Raw genomic sequence first — 15,912 nt, 5'->3', positions numbered from 1 at the left:
TTACCTAAAACGAATGAAGGTAAGAAAGATATAGCTAAAGTTCCTTATACATATGCAATTGGCTGATTAATGTATGTTATGGTGTGTACAAGGCTATACATTGCTCATGCAGTGAGAGTTGTTAGCAAATTTATGTCTAATCCAGGAAAAGAGAATTAGGAAGCAGTCAAGTGGTTGTTACGCTACTTAAAAGGCACATCTAAGGTTGCACTATGTTTCAGTAAAAAACATATTATCTTGGAAGGGTTCTCTGATGCAGATTTGGGGGATGTTTGGATACAAGAAAAAGTATAACGGGTTATATTTTCACTTTGGGTGGCACCGCAGTTAGTTGGATGTCTCGATTCCAAAAGAGTGTTGCTCTTTCAACCACCGAAGTAAAATATATGGCTATCTCTGAAGCTAGCAAGGAGATGGTTGAAGAATTTTCTTGAGGAGTTGGGAAAGAAACAGGCGGACAATGCTTGGTATAGTGACAGTCAGAGTGCTATTCATCTTGCAAAAAATCCTGTATTTTATGCTAGGATGAAGCATATTCAGCTGAGATATCACTTTACAAGAGAGTTGATAAGCAATGGTACTTTGTCCTTGAAGAAAATCTTTGGTTCGAAGAATCCTGCAGATATGTTGACTAAGGTGGTTACGAATGAAAAGTTGAAGCTTTGCGTAGCTTCAATTGGCCTTCAGAATTGATTGATGAGAAGACGCTGCACTAGTTAGAGTTATTGATTGAAGAATTGATTTTACTAGACTTACAAGAGTGAAGTGAAGATTGGCCAGACTCCAAGTGGAAGATTATTGGGTTTGCAGAGTTTATTAATAAAGTCCGTGAAAATAGACTTTTCAGATTCAGATTATTTTACGGATTAGTTTACGGATTAGTCTACTTTTCGGATTTGGACTATAATTTTGATTTATGCCTAGTTTCTTCTCTTATAAATACTCATGTAATTATAAAATTATAACATAAAAAATTGTGAGAGATCAATACAAAATTAGTGTTGTTTGTGGAGTAGGAATTTCCGAACCACGTAAATCTTTGTCTTGTATGATTGTCGTTAATATTCTTGTTCTTATTTATTCGTTTTGGATTTTGCTTTCGTTGTTGTATACTCAACACATGGAAGGGAACTTTATGATTAGTATTTTCTGTATTTAACTTGGTTTTCATTATACAAGGTTACATATTAGGGTTATCGAAGTTGAGGGGGCAAACCATATACAGTTTTAATGATTTGAAATCAGCAACAAGGAGCTTTAGGGAAGAATCTAAAATTGGAGATGGAGGTTTTGGAGATGTATCCAAGGTGATCTTGAATTTACAATCATTTCTCACTTTACTCGTTTATGTTGATGCATTACTGCATGAATATTTTTCCGCGTTACAGGGCATTCTAAAGTTACTAACAAAGCCGAGGCAGATTTTGAAAGTGAAATCAGGCTTGTAAGTAATGTCAATCACCAAAATATCATCCGTTTATTAGGCTGTAGTTGTCGGGGATCGGAATTCGGAGCTATTTCTTGTGTCTTGTGTTTGAATATATGGTCAGCGGAAGATTGGATACATTCCTATATGGCAAGTTTTCTTTAAATATACATGTGCGATCACCTTAATGTATGCCAAATATCAATGGATATACCAGTTCAGACCATGTTCCTAAAAGGACATGTATGGAAGGTGAAAAAAGGGGTTCTCTAAGCCGAATATAACGTGTTGACATAATTAATGGCATAGCTCGGGGCCTTGTGTATCTTCACGAACAATTTTATGTATGTATCATACATAGAGATATAAAATCAAACAACATATTCTTTGATGATGATTTCCAACCCTAAATTGCAGATTTTGGGTTGGCAAGGCTTGTTAATGATGATTAAAGTCATCTTAGTATGCTGTTTTAACTCACAAAATTTGATTTAAATGGTGTAGTATGAAAAATCAAAATACATAAATTTTATAACATTTCTTACGAGACTGTCATAAATTACCAGGGGTTACACAGCACCGGAGTATGCTATCCATGGAAACCTGTCTGAGAAAGTTGATACCTACAGCTTCGGTGTTGTTAGCCTTGAAATTGTAAGTGGCAGGAGGTGTAACAATCTGATGATGGAGCCTTCCACTGCAGGTTCCCTCCTTGAACATCTAAGCAAATTCTTATATTCTACATGATGACCCTAAATATGAGCCATGTTTATGTGAGGAACAAGACTCTTTATTGATACTAATTTTTCCAACCTCCTTCAAGTAGGGCAATTAGTTTATATTTATAGGGAGCCTTTAATGGGCTTTTCCCTTTACAATTGGGCCCCTATTGGGCTTTTTATTATAAACTTATCTATTAAAGTCCTAATATCATAATATCCTAGTTGGGCCTTTATTGGGCTTTTTATTACAAACTTATCTATCAAAGTCCTATCTATAGGCCTTCTTCTTTTGTCTTTATTCCCGAGTCCAACATTTGTCCCCCACGAATATTGTCGTAATATCTTTAGATTTGCTGCTTCATTCCCTAATTACAACCTGCATAAGCATAAAAAAGATACAGAAAAAATAAAAAGTTAAAATTTTTCTATAAATTCATATTTTTATTTATGCTACATTTTTGTTAGGATATATGTATATGAGGAGTCTCTTCATCTTCCTTCCCATTTAATAAACGGGTGCTGCAGTATTTTAAGAAGTTGCATTTTCTCTCCGCCTTCTCCACTTCCCCTGTAAGTTCTCTACAACTTAAATGTATTTATTTTAGTTTAATCTTCAAGTCCATAGATTTAAGGTTCGAATTGGGTTTTCCATCTTTGAGTCTTGAGGGTCTGAATCCTTTACTTAGTTATCTAACCACGTTTTTCTTTTTCGATCTCCATGGTTGACCCAGATTCTGTTTCTTCTAATCCTTTCCGCAATCCTAAAAAATGCCCTTTAGAAGAGGGTGATGAAGAATCTGCCATAAACTTAGACAATTTAGAGATTCCGAACTTAAACACATGTAAATCATTCGACTTTATGAACGAAGATGAACTCTTTTCTGGCATCAAGATGGCGTCTAAGGTATCTCCGCCCATAAGTCCTCGTACTTTGGAGTATAGAGAGAGAGTTCTTCATGAGAGTTTGGAACTGGGTCATTTTGAGTTTCCCTGGGGTAGTAGCCTTGATTACATAAGCCATTTTTCTAACCATAGGTTAAATATGATGAAATTAGAGTCTTGGGTTGATTTAAAGAACGAATATAGGTTGCGTATTCTGGCCCCCGATGAGCGGATGTGGGTGATGCCGGAATTCGGTATGCACGGCATACCACTAATTATGTTCGAGTATGGTCTTCGACTCCCGATGCATCCCTTCCACTTAGCGATGTACGAAGCTATAGGATGTGGGATTGCACAGTTGTCGCCTAACTCGGTGGCTCAAATTAGTGGTTTCATAGCTTTGTGTCATGAGAAGGATAGGATTCCTTCCGTAAAACTATTTTTCTCCATTTATTGTATTCGATATCATAACGGTCAGGTTTATTTTGACACCCAGAGTAAACGACCCAAAGTTGTTAGTGTTAAATCTTCTAACTCGGGAGATCACCCAAAGTGGGTTTACATCGGGGGTAAGGACTTAGAATTCGTAAGACCCTGTCGTAAGGTGATGCAGTCGACCGTCGACTACTTGAACAACCTTGATAAGTATGATGCGGCGTACCTCGATGGGTTTCAAGGGTCAAGACCTATTATTACCCATAATGATTTAAAAGATTATACGTTTCTTGAAGGGCATTATCGTAAGATGTTATTATTTGTTCTTTGAAGTTATCCCCTTCTTTTCTTTTCTTCACTTATATATATATATATATATATATTTATTTATTTATTTATTATTTTATCTCCATGCCTATTAATAGAATTTGTATATTTTTTGTCCGTCTGTTTCTATTTCAGTTGCTGGAAGTTCTTTGAAAAAGTTGTCAGAGAGTGGGGTGCTGGTAGAGATGGATAAAGCTATGATGATGTTGGTCAAAAAATCTAGGGTTGGAGTTGTCGACCTTCCGAGGGTAAAGGAGAATCCGTCTTCACAGACGCTTTCAATTGAGTTGTTAGACGACCGAGGATACAAGGTCGTGGGAGGTTCCGAGCGTGTCGTCTCTGAAGGGGTTGGGAATCCTTCTCGGAAAAGGTCCTGAAGTGTTGCTGTTGATGCACCAGAGGTTGCAGGTAAGAAAATTCTCAGGGATGTTGCGGGAAGTGGTATAAATAAAGCATTAATAATAATTGTTAATCGGGGAATTCTGCTTCCAACAGTTGATACTGAGGCCAGTAAGGAGATTATTCATGTCGAGATTCGGCCGTCTGAAAGATGGACTGGGGGTTCGAACGTCCCCCTTCGAGCATTTCGTGTTTTCAATCTCCCGCAAGATTCAAGTGCATATGCAAAGAGATCGCGGGGTGAGCTTGTTGATTGTTGTTTGGGGCGGGCCGGAAGAGTATGTAACCTTTCCTGTTTCTGTTTAGACTTTGATGGTTTAAAAGAAATTATTTTTGTTTTACTTATCTTTGACTTCCTCGCTTCTTTTACTCTATCAGTTTCCATCTGATGTCCTACATCTTCTTGAGGAATATAAACTTGATGATGGTAGGAGTCCTGCTTCAGGACTCGAGGAGGAGCATGATCAGTTGTTGGATGAGAAGAAGAAACTTTTAGCCGACTTAGCTGAGGGTAAGGCTCGTGTTGTCAAGTTATCCCAAGCGAGCTCAAGCTATCAAACCATGACAAGCTAATTTTTTTTATATTCTTTCATTTTATTATTCTGCCTTTATACTTTTATATGTCTAATTATCGTGATTTATTTTTTAGATTAGTGATCTTGAACTTGATAATGACCGTCTTAAGAAAGGTTTGGAGAAAGTGGATCTCGAGTAAAGAACATGGAGACCTCATTGAGTAGTGAGACAAATCGTCGTGAAGCTTTGGATGTCGAGCTATCCAGCCTCTGTGGGAAGTACGAGGCTTTGGAGAAAGAAAATTATGGGTTAAAGTTAGAAGTTAAAAAAGGGGTAGAGGACATCGCAGGGGCTTTGGGAGATGGATATGGTCGGTGCTTCAAGAGATTTGAATCTGTGGGCTTCGACGTATCAGGGAATCGCTTTGAAGATTAGTTACAGGATTGTGCTACAGAGCATAAGGAAGCTGAAGTCCCTGTTGACCCCATCGACCCTTGAAGATGAGGGATGCCTCGTTTATTGTGTAATCTTTAGATCCATTATTTTACCTGAATCTTTCTTTAAGACTATCTATTTTCTAAGATGATGGTTAAGTTATTTCTATCTTGGTTTTTCCTTGATGCTTCCGAAGAAAAGAATTCGCCTGTTTTTAACCCTAAGGAGAATAACGTCGTTGGAGCACCCGTCGACCCCTGAAGGCGAGGGATGCGTCGTTGACTATGTAATTCTTGGATTGTGATTTACTTTAGTTGAATACTTTATGGTTGTGTTATGTTTGAGCTACGTTGATCATCTCTTCTGAAGATGACGATTTACTATTTTATTATTATGGGTTTAATTTGGTGGTTTGTGCCTTGTTTCACTTATGCTTGCCCTGCTTTTGTGGTATCGATTATTAAGAAAATCAAAGAAAGCTAAAAGAGGAGATAAATATTAACCTACAACCATATTTTGCACAAACTTTTGATACATTCAAATGAGATAAATGAATCCATAAATCTTCAGATTTATATCAATCTGTTGATGAATTGGTTTTCTTTGTATTGTAGGTGATATGTTAGGCGTAACCCAGTTGCAGGGAGCAGTTATGTACAATTGTAAAGATTTAAAATCAACAACAAATAATTTTAGCTTAGAATACAAAGTAGGAGAAGGAGATTTTGGAGATGTTTACAAGGCGAGTTCAGTCTCCCACTTACCTAAACACATGTGATTAACTTTGTGGAGCTAATTTTTATGTCATAAACAGGGAATTATAGCGAATGGAAACATAATTGCAGTAAAGAAACTTGATGTAGTGACAAGCAAGGAAAAGTCGAACTTTGTTTCAGTATTCAAGTTTCATGACTTTTACGCGGCTCTCTTTTTTTGTTTTTCGCTATGTGTTGAATTTTGTGATTTTTGGTAATCAGAATTGATTGTGCAATAGTGTTTGATTTCTGTAACTTTTCGAACTTAAAACTTATTCATAAGAACTATTTTCCATAGATAGATTAAAAGGGAAGATTTCATGCTTTAACGGGGATCTCATATCAACCCCTTTTTGTTAAAACTAATTTTTATAGTCTAACAGACGACTTTCTTGTTTTCCCTTACACAATCCAAATAACTTAGCCTACTGATAAAATTTCTTCAAGTGAATAGCATTCCAAGCGTTCTTGATGGGTATACCCTTGAGTTTCGACAGACGATAGGTGCCTGGTGTAATGACCCCTGTCACTTGATAAGGTCCTTCCCACGGGGCTTTGAATATTCCCGTTATGGTGGGTTGGGATGCTGCCGACTCTCGAAGGACCAAATCCCCCACCAAAAACTGCTTAACCTTTACTTTCTTGTTGAAGTAAGCTATTGTGCGTGCTTGTTGTTGAAGGACTCTCATTAACGCCTCATCTCTGACTTCTTCCATAAGAACGTTGTGAAGCTGGATTCCTTCTCGTGATCTTCAGCATCAAAATACTCGACCCTTGGGGAGTTTAGAGATACTTCGACTGGTGAATCAACTTCCAAGCCAAAAGCCATTTTAAAAGGGGATACACCCGTTGAACTCCTAGGGGTCATCCTATACGACCAGAGTACATTCGGCAATTCATCAACCCATGGCCTTGGTAATCCATCAACCCTTTTCTTGAGCCCTTGTAGGATTATCCGGTTAGACACTTCGACCTGTCCGTTGGCCTGGCGATATGCCACCGAGGATTTGATTCATGAGTTGTGAAAGTGTTTCTGCTAATTTTTCTCCCACAAATTGGGTTCCATTATCAGTTACAACGATTCTTGCTACCCCAAATCTGAACACAATGTATTCCATCAAAAACTCAATCATCTCCTTCTCATGGATCTTGGCTAGGGGTCGTGCCTCGATCCATTTTGTTGCATAGTCGACAGCCACGACAATGTACTGGGCTTGGTTCTTGGACTTTGGGAAAGGGCCCACGAAGTCTATGCCTCATTGAAAGAAAGCGCACAGATTGACGACAGGAATCATTTCCACCGAGGGTTGATGAGAAACTGATCCATATAACTGACATGACTTACAGTTTTGTACAAAATTTTCACAATCACTTCGCATTGTAGGCCAATACAGACCTTGCATCACTATCTTAAGGGCTAAGTTCTTACCCCCTAAATGATCCCCACAGATTCCAGCATGGAATTCAACCATCGACGTGTGAGAGTCTTCTGGCCCTAAACGTCGAAGCAGTGGCTCTACGAGCCCTCGTCAATATAATTTGTTTTCTAGCACACAATAGTTTTTTTCCTTGTATGATATGGCTCTAGCTTCACCCTTATCTTGTGGCAGCTTGTTTAGCAAGATGTACTCCAAAATAGGTTGACACCAATCTGCAATAGAGGAGATTTCATTGACTTTCAGCATGTCGGGGGACGGAGAATCCGTATAAATAGAGGGAACGCTTCTTTCCTCGACATATATTGCCTCTAACGTTGCGACGACGGAAGATGCTAATTTGGACAAGGCATCGACCCATTGATTGTCTTCCCTGCAGATGTTCTTAATTGTCCATGATGAAACTTTCTCCAGCAGGGACATGGCCAGATTCAAATATGTCGATATTCGAGCATTGTGTGCCTTGAACTCACCTTGTAACTATTTGGCGACAAGCTGAGAATCGCCAAATATTTGTAAAATTTTCACTTCCAACTCAATCGCTAGGCGTAGTCCTGCTAACAAAGCTTTGTATTCGGCTACATTGTTTGTTACCGAAAATGAGAATTCTAAAGCTTGTTGTATTCTGAAGCCTTCTGGACTTATTAAAATCACACATGCGCCCCCTGATGATGTTGTTGAGGCTCCATCAATATAAAGAGTCTAAGCCTTCTGTGGGAAAAGTGTTTCCTCAGTTGTAGGTGTGTCAAATTTGCATTCTACAACAAAGTCTGCTAGGATTTGGGACTTCACTGCACTCTGGGGTAGATATTCGATGTGAAACTGGCTAAGTTCAACCGTCCAAGCGGCGAGACGCCCTGTCATATCCGGTTTGTGCAATATGCGCTTCAAGGGTTGGTCGGTCATAACTTTTATAAGACGGCCTTGGAAGTAGTGACGGAGCTTCCTGCTTGCTACAACGAGAGCATAAACTAGTTTCTCCACATGTGGATAACGAGTTTCTGCATCTTTCAGAGTATGGCTGACATAGTAAACTGGGGCTTCACGTCCTTCGACATCTTTGACCAAAATGTAGGCTACCGACCCATCAGAGGCTGAGATGTACACTTTAAAGCTTTACGAGGCAACGCTCTTGCTAAAACTGGTGGGCTTGTCAGGAAAGTTTTTAGTGCTTCGAAGCTTTCTTTACATTGATCATCCCATATTAAATTCTTGTTCTTTGAAGCCTCTTTGATAACCTTGAAAAAAGGACTGCATTTTTTAGAGGCCTGTGGTATGAAACGCCGAAGGGCCGCTATACAACCAGTGAGACGTTGAACCTCTTTAATGGTCGAAGGGTCTTTCATTTCAGATATGGCTTTTATTTGTGAGGGGTCAGCCTCGATCCCTCATTGGGAGACAAGAAATACTAAGAATTTTCTAGATGTTAGGCCAAAAGAATACTTTAACGGGTTCAATCGCATGTTATTACGATGAACATTCTCTAAGGTCTCTCGAAGGTCGATGGTATGACCGCTTGAAAATTTTGACTTTGTTATCATATTGTTGACATACATCTCAAGGTTTCGACCCAGCTGATTTTTAAATATTTCGTCCATCATGCACTGAAATGTTGCACCGACGTTGATTAACCCAAAAGGCATGTTCCGATATGCGAAGACACCTCGATGTGTGATAAACGCCGTTTGTTCCCAATCTTGATTATCCATCCTGATTTGGTTGTATCCTGAGAACGCGTCCATGAAAGATAGCAGTTCATGACCAGCCGTTGCTTCGATAAGTTGATCTATATTCGGCAAAGGATAATAATCCTTAGGGCATGCTCTGTTGAGGTCGGAGTAATCGACACACATTCTCCATTTTCCATTACTTTTCTTCACCAGGACAACGTTGGCAATCTATGTAGGAAATTTCACCGACTCGATGAAACGGGCCACTAATAGCCGATCAAGCTCTTCTTCGATAGCTCGACACTTTTCTTCTGAGAATGTGCGCCTCTTTTGCTTGACAGGATTCTTTTGGCGGCCGACGTGCAAGGAGTGTCTCGCTACGTCGGTTGGAATTCCAGGCATGTCAGATGGTGACCATGCAAATATGTTTGAGAACTCCCGAAGCAACCTTGTTAATTCATCTCTTATCTGAGGACTTAAATCTTTTCCAATTTTAACCATTTTACTAGGGGAATTCTCATCTATCGCAATCTCGACTGTTTCACCAACAGGTGAGAACAAGGGATCCCTGGGAATGTCGATGATGCTACTGGGGTCTATCTGAATGACTTCGTTGACAGATTGAGATTCATTATCTTGCTTCTTATGCATGACGGTAGTAAAGTAGCATTGTCTTGACACCGCTTGGTCCCCACACATCTCTCCCACTCCAAACTCCGTCGGGAGTTTCATCTTCAAATGGGGAATCGACGTAATGGCTTCCAATTCCGAGATTGTCGTTCGACCTAGTATGGCATTGTGGCTTGAGTTTGCACTTATTATGTAGAACTTAACTATTTTCCATACTTGGCAAGGTATCGTGCCGAAAAGCACCGACAAGTCAATTGTTCCGACCACTTTTACCTCATTACCCGTGAAGCCATAAAGAGGCGAATGGGTATTTTCTAGCTTTCTATCCCCTGTATCCATTCACGCTAAGGCGTGATGATAGAGGATGTCAACGGAACTACCATTATCGACAAGGATCTTTTTTACTGTGTTAGTGCCGATTTTGTCGGTGATAACCAGCGCATCTTGATGACCTCTTATGATATGTGGAGCATAATCCTCGTCCGAGAAGGATATGACGAGAGATGGAGATGGTTTGTATCTCTTGGGATATTGAGGATTAACGTTACACACCTCTCGGGCGTATGACTTACGAGAGTTGTTTGACATGCCTTCGACGGCATAACCCCCGAAGATTACATTGACTACTCTGTCGTCTTGTCTTTGATGAGTCTGGCCCTGTCCTTCCATATAATGGACGAAATGGCCTTTTTTAATTTTGGATTCAATGAGATTTCTTAGTTGGTATCATTGTTGTGTAGTGTATCTCGTATCTTCATGATAGTCACAGTACCGAGAACTCGGAGGGCGACTCGGCTTCATCGGCCTCGGGGGTTGAAAGTCAGGTTTTTTCTTTAAGATTGCCAAGATCATTGCGACTGTGAGTTTGGTAAACTCTTTATCTTTTCTGTCACGAGGCTGCCATTTTCTATCTGAAATAGACCGTCGCTGGTATTCCTGACCTCTCGGGGATCGATGTTCTTCATTTCCAACATCTCTTCTCGGTGGTGAACGTCGAGGGAATTTAGAGTTATATCTTCGCGGTCTCGGGGTCCGGGGACTATGTGTTCTTGACCTGTCATACTTGTAACTAGAATGTCACAGAGATCTTATACTACCCACTGCTTCTTGGAGTGTTATTCGGTGTTCAATAATTTGGAATGCCGCATGAAAATGTTGGCGATGTTTTTCTATGAGTTCTTCTAGTAAAATGTCATGTCGGCTTCAATCAATGCCTGCTGCTAAATAATTCACCGCCAAAGGCTCCTCTAGGTTTGTTATCTCAGATATAGCTTGACGAAAGTGACTTAAATAGCTTCTCAGGGATTCGCTAGGCCTTTTACGCATCGTAATCAAAGATGCCGTGATTTTTCCCCCTTTTTAGTTGCTTGAAAATCTTGTCTGAAATTTAGACTTCAATGTAGTCCAAGAGTCGATTGACCTAGATAGGAGATTGTTATACCAACGTAGGGTTGTGCCTTGTAAGCATGTAAAGAATAATTGGAAATAGGCGACTTCTGAGTGTTCGTAAAATGCCATTCGACCATCAAAGGTGTTAAGGAAACCCGATGGGTCGGTTGATCCATCAAATTGGTCGAGTGTCGGGGTTTTTAGAGTCGTCTATCTTAGCTTTTTTGATGCTGAGAGAGAGGGGGCTTTCCACCGGGGTTTCAAACGTCGATTGAGTTCGAACCAGGTCTTGCAACTGAGCCATATCTTCCTGCATTTTCAGGAACTTCTCCTGTGATATCGAATATGTTGACATCGACCCTTGCGGAGTTCCCCCTGAAGAGACTGTCTTGGGGCGTCGGGGTTTTGAATATATAGACTCAGTAGAAACCTCCTCTTCATCATAATAGTAATCCGCATCATCCTCCGAAAGCTCCACATAACCAAGTTCCTCATCACCACCTTCCTTAATTGATGCTTGTTTTAACTCTTGCTGCAAACGTTGAATTTCCCTTATTTTCTGCAGCTTCACCTCTAGTCTTTGGGTTTTAGCCTCTAGCATCTTAAGTTCGTCATCCGAACCTTCTACACCCTCTGTCTCTTTCTCTCATAAGAGCTTCTTCTGCTTCAACTTTTGTAAATATAATCTAGCATCACTGGAGAGCACCTGCTTTCCCTTTTCTGTTAAAACACGAGAACGAGTATCCCTGACGACCCTCCTCTTATGTTTGATTGGTGATCTCTGTGCCTGAGATCCCTCAGGTGGGGGGTTTTCCTCCATCGGAAACAATCGTCTTGGCTTGAGGGTCGACGGTACTTTATCATTTTCTGCTGGAGCAACAAGCTCTGATTTTTGAACAGTTTGGATCTCAGTAGTGTTTGCACATTTTTCTGGATCTGCTTCTTCAATAATCATGTTGGAGTATCAAATTTAAGAGCTCCTTCTAGTGCCAAATGATGACCCTAAATATGAGCCATATTTATGTGAGGAACAATACTCTTTATTGATACTTATTTTTCCAACCTCCTTCAAGTAGGGCAATTAGTCTATATTTATAGGGAGTCTTTAATGGGCTTTTCCCTTTACAATTGGGCCCCTATTGGGCTTTTTATTACAAACTTATCTATTAAAGTCTTAATATCCTAATTGGGCCTTTATCGGGCTTTTTATTACAAACTTATCTATCAAAGTTCTATCTATTGGCCTTTTTCTTTTGCCTTTATTCCCGGGTCCAACACTACAGTCTTTGAAAAGGTTATAATGACCTCCCATCAAATGAAACAGGGCATTTACTTAAGGCGGAGAAGAAGAATATAAAAGCTCAAACTTGCACCAACAAAAAAACATGGCCGAATTAGGAAACAACACCACTCCCGGCATAGATTTTAAAAAGATTAAGTGCTCAAACTTTTGGATATTCAGTCACAATAGTTCAGCTTATCTCCAACACTATCATTTGAAATGTAACCATTAACAGATATTCAGTCATTTTTCATTATCTAAATTACTCGAAAAATTTGCAATGAACGTACACAAATTAGAATGCATGTTATTCCCATGTATTGGGCACACCAATAATCTTGCACATCTTGACATACATAAAAATTAAATGTGAAAAGTTGAATCGTTCCCCTAAGAACACTCATACAATCTGGTTATATGCTAAATACTTTGGATATGGTAATTTACATGCATGTAATTTGTACGAAAATGACATGCACTCAGACTTGATCGACGAGACTTTATATCCAAACAAAAGTATCATCAGTACTGCTAAGAAGATCATAGATATTTCTTTGATGTGCATTCGGTCACCAACTTCTGTGAGGCCAGCAATGTCAGAGGTAGTTGTTTTTCTTATAATTGACATTTCCTTCCAGCAAAAATCACTAGAAAACCCACGTTATTCTAGTTAGAGAACAATATGTACATAATTCTAAGGCTTATTAATATTTTGGCCCTTAAAGTATATGTATTTGTACTCATAACCCCCCGACTGTACCCTTTGACCCCCAAAATATGTACATTTTGCTCTTTTTACCGTCACAGTAAAAAATCGGAGGGCAAAAAAGATATTTAATCTCCGATGTAATGCCCCCAAATATAGGGTCAGGAATCTGGGTCGTCACGCCATCCTTCACTCATGTGTAACCTGTATTGATTCAATAATCCAACCGACCCCAATCTCATGCACACACACAAGTTATAGCCTTAGAAATGATGTACAAAATGTAATATTCTTTTATTACACTAAAATGTACTTTACAGGATCTTAAACAATTATTCGTAACCTCTACATGAAGTTACAATAATTACTACTAACATCTTGTACCTCTCTGGATACTCTGGTCCACCTGAGACAAAGCTGTAAGGGATTCTCCCCACAATTTCAAGTGACTAAGTCCCATGCCGGCATACTGGTAATCTGTTGTATTGTGTCATTTAAAAGAAAGCAAGAGTGAGCTATAATGCCCAGCATAATAATGTACAGTATGAAATGACTGTATGATAAATTTCAGTAAAACATCATATATATGATATTTATGTTTTATTCAAAAATAGTTTTCCTTGGTGATACACACCTTCTTTTGAAAACAATTCTTTAAGGGATTTATTATCCTATAAATACCTTAATGGTAAACCCAGCACCTAGTCTTGGGTTACGGTATTGCATCACAATTCTAATAAGAAGAATAGGACATTCGTTGGAGCCACCGCATACGATGATCAGTCGTACTACGATAAAAGTAACCTTTTCTACTAGTAGAAGGACGACACCTTCATATCCCGGTTATCACCCTTTCCGCATACAGGCTATGTGTCCCCATTTCGGGTATACACACACTTCGCAGGTCCTTAGGTATATATTATACCGTCTCCTACGGTACCAGTACTTGGATCCTACCCCTCCCTTGTCCTTTAGGAAATCCTATCATATTTCGAGAACTCGAACCACATCAAAGTTCCCCCAAGCGTTTTGCTTGTTGATAGGTATAACTTTACTTCATATATATATGTACTTCCGAAATTTTTTGGAGGAAGTACTAAGGATGTGAGTTGACCGTTTTCAATAGATAATTAAATAAGGGGGGAGTTTCTCTTTGAAACTATATTCAAAATATTAAAATAAGTCGAGATGACATTTTTCGACGATTCGAAATTATTCAGATGATTTTCCAAAAATCAGAAAGTATTTTAAATCTGGTTTTATGATTTTTAAATCATAAATAAATAAGTAAATATTAATAGGTAAATAATTAAACCTTGAATGAGTTTACTTGAAAAGAATATTTGAAATAATATTCCTCAACTAATTTATATTTAAGTAATATAATAATCTTTAATATTTAATCGAGTCTGAAATAAATATTCACTGGAGAATACTTCTCCCATAATAAATGAATAGTAAATAGATATTTATTATTCGAACGATAAAGTATAGTTGAGGGAATGCGATCTTTGAAAATCGTTTTAATAAAAGTTCGAGGTGTTTAGTATTTCGTAAATGGACGTTGAGTCCCTTGAAACATAACTACTATGGACTTTAATCGTCCTATAAATATCACCGGAATGATTCCCGGGTTTTTATTTTATAAAAACAAAACTGACTGACTCTCGGTCTTACAACTTATACATCACGCTCTACTATAGCGCTAATATTATTAATTAAAACACCTCCGGAATACTTCCGGGTTTTCATCATTTTTTATCGACCGATCCTTGGTCTAGATCATATACGTATCACGCTACTCGCTAGCGTTAATATTTTCAAATATAAACTCCTCCGGGATACTTCCGGGTTTTTATAACTTACACCGACTGACTCTCGGTCTAAATATAACATTTCGAACTCAGTATGAACATATACTAGAAATTATCAACAATTGAGTAATGTAATACATCTCAAACTTCGTAAAACAGTTTAAAGCAATCTCATGTATATATCACAGTTTTGTAAAATATTCACAACACAAAAGTTCTTAAAAGGTAGGGTTTGAAAACTTTCCTGAGTATCTTGAGGTGGAGGATGCTCTAGGTTCCTGCTCGAAAATCTATAATCATAAACACAAGTCGTTTTGTTAGGTCCCGTTCTAATTTACGGCTACCCGCACTCATGCGCTAATCATTATGCACCCTCTCAACCTATATTATCCCTATTATTTCTTTAAGTCCTTATTCACATTATGGTCGCTTCCTTTTTCAAAGTATCTTAAGTCCATTTTCATTTTCATCGTCGGCTCCGCTTATGGATTCTACGATTTCTAATCGCGCGGTCTCGGCTCCGATATTTTTATAAAATTTAAAAATAATTATTTTCATTTGAAATCTTTATGGAAGTTAGGAAACTCAATTTAATACTCTCTGTAAAATATTCATGATTTATGAACATTTTTAAGTCGATCCTTTTTATTTTCAAAATTCGTTATTTGTAGCAGTTTTTGTCGCGTAAATCACTTTTAGTAAAACGGCCATAACTTTTGATCCGTAAATCGGAATCAAGCGATTCAAGCGCCTAAACGATCCTTATAACATTTTATATCATAATAAAGGGTTATTTTTTAAGAAACTACAGTTTAAATATTCGGGAATTTCTGCAGAAACTTAAAGTTACGTTTTGTTCGTTTTAACGAGATTACGGTTATGATCAGAGTTTCGTATGCCCTAAATCATTATACTACCACCAACAATCAACACATCATCATCAACACACTAACTCATCTCAAGAACACCATGTTTTTGAGGCAACAACAATCAACCTTAAATCTACTTAGCTAAACATCAAGATTACCACAATACTCCCACCAAAACTATGTGTACAACTTCATACTAAAAGGATCTTGAACTTAAAT

At 38.5% G+C, this 15,912-nt stretch overlaps 1 pseudogene; it reads left to right on the top strand.

The window, feature by feature from the left end:
- Positions 1 to 460: 460 nt before the first annotated feature.
- On the top strand, positions 461 to 12,978 carry LOC141689742 (cysteine-rich receptor-like protein kinase 3; annotated as a pseudogene).
- Positions 12,979 to 15,912: the final 2,934 nt, after the last annotated feature.

This window comes from Apium graveolens, chromosome 1, assembly GCF_009905375.1.
Source record: "Apium graveolens cultivar Ventura chromosome 1, ASM990537v1, whole genome shotgun sequence".
NCBI classification, from domain to species: Eukaryota; Viridiplantae; Streptophyta; class Magnoliopsida; order Apiales; family Apiaceae; genus Apium; species Apium graveolens.
The sequence above is the reverse complement of the archived record's forward strand: the minus strand, read 5'-3'. Positions and strand labels throughout refer to the sequence as shown.